A 6,790-nucleotide genomic window follows, 5' to 3' on the forward strand; every position below is an offset into this window, starting at 1 on the left:
GAGCACAGTTGACCAAGGAATTGTTTTCTTCGTGATGTTATGAGTTGGGAGGAAGATCCCCCCTAAATCCTTAAATTTAATAAATGTTATAATTTAGCTAATATTTGCAGTATTAAGGGAAGATGCCAGGAGCTATAGCGATTTCCTGTTCAGGAGATCAACTGATAGAGGTGCCATTAAGAAACAAAGAGAGAGCAGAGTAATGGGCCATTGAACTGCATATGTGATCCACTGCAGTGTTATATTGACAAAACAAATTTAACATAGCAAGTGCTAATGCAATATGCTTGGTTTGGCTTTTCCTAGAGCAGGGGGGGGGGGACATCAGGTCCAGGATTCAAATGTGGTGCACCACACCTCTCTATCAGGCCCTCAGGACTCTTGCCAGGCCACATACCCTTCCAGCCCCACCCCACCACACCTGCTGTGCATCCTCCTTGAGTGCTTTTGCCTGACTGGAATATGTCCAAAGGTAATGGTCACATTGATTGTTCTGTCTACTTTTGCCTCAGACCCTGCCCACTTCTTTCCAGGCCCCTGGAAAGTTGCCTGAAAATAATGTGGCCCTTGAGCTGAATACCATGGCAAGTAGACAGCACCAATAGCAGATACACTATAGCCCTTGTAAAAGTGTGGGCTGAGCTGCCAAAATTATAGCACGGGTGATGTGTGTGGGATGTGAAACACAGAGCAGTCAAATACAACATTCCTAGAGAGGGATGTTTGTCCTGTTTCCTGTTTCCTGTTTCCTGTTTCCTCCTGGGCTGGGACAAACTTCCTCTACATGTGACCAGAGGTGGGTGTGACCTTACCTGTGCAGGTAACAAAATAGCACACAGCAGGCAGCCATCTCTCTCTCTGACTCCATTCCTCGAAGAAGCAACATCTCCTTAGCCTGAGATGCTCTTTTGGCTTCCATCTCTCTTGGCAGCCAAGAGAGGACAAAGGAACTATCTCCTTATGGGATAGATTCCACGTGTATATATTTTGTAACTTAAGTCTGCCTTCTGGGATCCATCTGTGAACAGTATGTGTAAGTAAACTATTTTATACCTTTTATACAAGACTGTGTTGTATCTATTCTTTTTAGGAGGGAATAAAGGGGAATTATCAGGAAACTTGTTTTATAGGCTTAAGCAAGCCTGGAAACAACTTATCCGCTGTGTAAGTTTAAAAAAGGGAATGTTACTCTGCTAAATTATAGAACTTGGTAACGCAAGTTGAGAAGGATATTATTAAACAATATATCCTCTCCTGCCTCCCTGAACATTCCCACAAAGTGATCTGTGCCATGTGTTCAACAAGGACTTCCATTTGCAAATTAACCACGTGGTACAGTATCTTTTCCTATGTATATGTATAAAAATGAATCTTCAGTGGTCATTAAAATGTGTCCCTCCCACCAGAACACACTTTTGGAAGAAATGGGGGGGGAGGGGATTAAAGAAAACATTTTAATGTTTTTGTTCTGGTGAGGGAAGGGAGCACTGTGGCTCTCCAGATGTTAGATTCTTAATTCCAACCACCAGAGCAGATGGTGAGGGGTGCTAGGAGTTGTAGTCAAGCAACTTCTGGAGAACCATATTTGGCAGGTGTGGAGTGTCCTGTTTCACCACGGGGGTTCCACTTTGGGGGCTTCCGCTGCCTGAGGCAGCTGCCTCATGCATGGGCTGGTCTCATTGCTTAATGCAACCCAGTTCCACACGGGTCTCACTACAAGTCAACAACAGCTTCAAATTCCCTCTCAGTTACAGAAAGACTCAATATAAAGACCGTTATTCCACTTGACACATATGCATCAAGATTTTCTAATGTATTTGAGGTTCGTTTTATTTTGTGGCAACCATAGGAAGCAGCTTAATCTAACAGCACAGAATACCGAGCTGCTGAACTTCATGGCGAAGCAGGCTTTTGACTCTGTGTAAACCCAACATTCTAGCGCCATTGCACCACAGTGGCCCTCTGTATGTTGCGCTATAGAACTGGAGGACATGGAGCTCAACTATTTTGAGGGACTGGACTTCATTGTTGGGGTGGCGGCAGAAATCAACAACTAGAATTCTCCAGTACTGATGGCCTCACATTTGATTTCAGCACTTAGTGAAGCATTGCAGGCAACAGAAGTAGGATTGGTTTCACTGGTTGTGTAAAAAGTAGATCTATTAAAGGATTAATGCCCTGATCCTAAACACAATTACAAAGTTCAGTGAACCTTACTTCCATGTACGCATGCTGTGAATCACAGCTTAGAACAGGATACATCCTGTTCTTTGCAAACGAACTTCCATGGGGAAAGAAATTGCAGTCTAACATTGTTTTTCCTGAAACGGTAAATAGAATCCTGAGATTTTCTTTTGTTGCCCACCCTGCTCCAAAAGACAGAGAAACTGGGAAAGCAATATGTCAATGACTAAGGTTGGGTCTTGGAAAAGATTCAGCTGAGACACTAAATACACCAATGATTATTTACAATGGGATTAATTTCATTCACATTGGAGAATACCTATTATGTTTCCATGGTTTATGCCCAAGCAGCCACCTAATTAGAAGGATTTTATTTTCCACAAAGCTTGTAGACCCATTGAGAACCATAATATTTTAATATGTTGTTGTTGTTGTTGTTGTTGTTGTTGTTGCCAATCATCTTCTATTTCCACTTCCTCACTGCTCCACTTTCTTCCTATTTGCCACCATAAGATGTTATTCGTATAGTCCCCTTATCAAACTCCAGCACTGCTTCCTGGCACTCTGGGTCAACGAAAGGGTTAAAAATTCTCTATCTCTATCTTGATCTTTGTTGAAATGGTGTGTATGGGAATGAAATGGTTGCCAATTTGTTTGTAATGCATTCTGACTGTACGGGAGTTCTTTTTTCTCCTGACAGGCAGGTGAGATCAAAGTGGCACAGGACAAAAGGGGCTCAGCAGTGATTTGTCAGGGGACGAAAGGCAGTCTTGTCTGGGAAAGTGGCTGTAGCCCAGAACGAGCCTTCAGATCACTAACACACTAAAGAAATCATGGCATGAGAAAAAGTACAGCAGAAAAGGTTCAAAGGTCAGTTTTATTTGGTTTAGATTGTTGGTGCCTCCTTTTAAACCACAGACCAAGTTGGGGGGGGCAGGGGGTGGGTGGGTGGGTGGGTGGAAAGAACAGGCTAATAACCGTTGTTATTGTCCGGGTGGTGGGGGAACCCTCTTTTGTACACACTGAACAGTCTGAGATTGTCTGTAATTAAAATGCTGTTGTTCAAGCCAAGGTCTGGTTCTCTAAGTCTCTGCTCCCTTATAAGTAATTCTTAACCACAAGTATAGCCGACTCTCCAGTGGGATTGCTTATGCAAGTTAGGGTTAATTTTCAGGACTAAGGGTTTGTTGACTTGGACATCAGCCTTGCTTCTGTGTGTGGGTGTGTTTAATGGAAAATCCATTACCACTATAGATTTGCTGTGGTTTATGAAAAAGTTACAGGTCTTTCTCAAATAATCTGCAATGCCTTGTTTTGGAGATGACAAAGCATGCCGGATTTGAGCTGAATATAAGAAAACCATGGAGGAAACATATTCTTAGAGGAATTTGGGTGATCAGGCTGAATTTTGTCAGGTGCTGATGGAGACTTCCCACAAAATGCAAATAGCAGCTTCAGAGAGGACAGTTTGGTAGGACTGTGGCAGAGACAGAAAGTGTTCAGCCCTGCTTTGTCAATCACCACAGTCCCCAAGCTGCAACTACTATTTGCATACCTAAAAAATATGGACATTAATTGCATTCACCCAACAAACACTATATCTAGTCTGCTATCCCAGATGCCCCCAGTCTCCATCGGTGGGAGAGATCTGCTGTTGGCAGGGAAGACTATGTGCCTGCACAAGCCTGTTCATTTAGCCCAGGTTTTCTACTCTGGTTTGTCATTCTTCAGGTTACCAATTACCCCCAAAAGTGGTTGGCTCACCCTTGCTGGAGGTCTCCATACAGAGGTTGTACACTCATCCATTTGGGTTGCTGTAGCTCTGGATATCTGGTATCAAGCAGGGGGATAAGGTTCCCTCTTACTCTATGATTCAGTGTCTGCACTGGGCAGGCATGCAGGTGGACAGGGTAGCCATGCCCAACAGGGACATGAGACATGATGCTGGTAACCTATACTAGATGGTTCTGGCCAGTTAGCACTGTAGTGATAAAAACATAAGAAGCGCCTTGCTGGGCCAATGGCCCATCTAGTCCAACATCCTGTTCTCACAGTGGCCAACCAGATGTTTATGAGATGCTCAAAAGCAGGACCTGTGATTCGCAGCAAATGGCATTCAGAGGTGTGTTGTCTCATACAGTGGTGGTAGAGCATAGCCATCACAGCTAGGAGCTGTAGTGGTCATCACTAGGTTCCTCCTCACCTAGCAGCCCCTATACTTCCATTGTTGACTTGCAATGTGTCACTGTGGGTGCCAGACCTCTCCATACCTGTCATCAATCCACAACCACACTGGGGGGAGACTGCTTCTTATTCCCTTATCCCTATATCAGTTTGGTAAGAAAGGGGAAATTCTTGCAGAAGTTGTTCTATGTGGCCCTGTTCTTGGCAAGAATCTGAGGAATATCCAATGCAAGAATTTGCCCTTTCTCTTTCAAAAGAATTCCAGGACTGAATCTTTGCAAACTTTTTACAAACACAATCCCTGAAAGTATTCTCCGATTCCACCCTCTGCGTCCCCTAAAGGACAATATTGTGTTTCGAGGCAGAGATAAGAGAATGACGAAATTCTTACGTCTGGCCTAGAAACATTTAAGATGGTACAGGTATCTCACCATAACCAAGAGGAACTCCAATTCATCTTTCTGTTACTGTGTTATCTTTGGTAAAATATCTCTGGACAGATTCAAATGTCTGGCTTTGCTAGCATGAAGGGAGTTTTTGAAGTCTTATAGCAGAGATCTTTAAAAGACAAAGGTTATAAGAAGAGTCCATTTCATGATGGAACTGTGAACAGACAAAAGCTTGTTTGAATGCTGCCTTTCAAAAAATGTGATGAAGTAGCATTTGAAACAGGCAGGGTTCTGACACCAGATTCCTGGAACAAGAGCTTCTACCAATCCTCCATCGTGGAATCATGTTGGATGGAACTCATAAAGTCCAGTCATAGAATCATAGAATCATAGAGTTGGAATAGGCCACAAGGGCCATTGAGTCCAACCCCCTGCCAAGCATATGGTTGTCAAGCCTCTGCTTAAAGACCTCCAAAGTAGGAGACTCCACCACACTCCTTGGCAGCAAATTCCACTGTCGAACAGCTCTTACTATCAGGAAGTTCTTCCTAATGTTTAGGTGGAATCTTCTTTCTTGTAGTTTGGATCCATTGCTCCGTGTCCGCTTCTCTGGAGCAGCAGAAAACAACCTTTCTCCCTCCTCTATGTGACATCCTTTTATATATTTGAACATGGCTATCATATCACCCCTGTTCATTGGGTCCATTTCAGTTTGCAGGATTTTCCCACAGGGATCTCCAGAAACACCTCCCTGCCAACTTCATTTTCTCGAGCCTACCAGTGCAGCAAGCAAGCAGCACTGTGAAGACTGCAGTAGAAAAGTCCCAGGCTTCAATCCTTCTCTGCAAGCTTCACGCCACAATATCTGGAAAGGCTGATGGTGATGGGAAAGTTGGTCACCCTGCTTCACTACTCCCTGAACACCACTATGAGAATAGCGCAAGAATGTCCTGGATTGTCTTATACAATGGGAAATGTAGTGTTCTAATGGTTATGTTAAGACATGCAAAGCATTTTGATGTATAATTAAAACAAGAGGCCTAGATGATTCAGAACAGGTCCAGTTCAAAGGAAGATTTATTTTTGACCACGAGCTCTCAAAGCTGAAGTCGACCAGGGTTAAAATTCCCGCTGAACTCCTGGTTAGCTGAAATACTACAAAATAATGGACAGTGCACATCATCCTTATCCAAAGATCATTCCTGCCTAAGTATTAAGGTCTTCTTTTATTATCAGCACAAATGCAATGGTGTTTCTGCTCTCTCACCACTCTCTGCACACTCCTCCACATCTGCCCTGGAGGGTTAGAGAAAACCCCAGAACAGACCTGGGGGAGGAGAGTTCATGAAAGGTGTTCCGTGCATGTAATAATTTAGCTTGATGCAACCCATTGGGTGAGTGTACATCATACAATTAAAGCACATTGAAAGCCACCCCCCAAAACCCTGGAACCCCCTCAAAGAGCTACAAATCTCAGCACCCTCAAGAAACTACAGTTTCCAAAATGATTTATAGGTGAAATGTGATTTAAATGTATGTAAAGTACACTGCCTCTGTTTCTTCTTTTAATAAATGATGTTTTAATGTTTTGCTGTATCTGTAGTATATTATTATTGTATTAGCTATCTTTCTATCTTGCTTTTTAAACTTACCTACCTTGAAGTTTTCAGGAGGGCAGGGCATAAATACCTTAAATAGCAAACAAGTTAATAAAGCAACCAGATAAATAAGAGCAGAGCATTACACTACTGCTATATTCTCCAGATGGTCCAGAAGGATTTGATTTTCAATAGTAGCAAAAGCAACTGAAAGGTTAAGAAGGGTCATATCCATGCAGCCCTCCACCCCAGTTCTTCTCTAGATGTTGACCAGGACAGCTAAAGCAGTCTTGCGACCAAATCCTGACTCAAAACTGATTGCAATGTGTGTTATCCAGAAGAGCCTGGATTTCCAGGTCATACTGCCTCCCCAAAGAAGCAGAAAATTATATTAGTATTCATTTGACAAATCCAGAGAGGACTTCTTGAAGCATT

This window comes from Podarcis bocagei (genome assembly GCF_964188305.1).
Source record: "Podarcis bocagei genome assembly, chromosome: 1".
Lineage (NCBI taxonomy): Eukaryota > Metazoa > Chordata > Lepidosauria > Squamata > Lacertidae > Podarcis > Podarcis bocagei.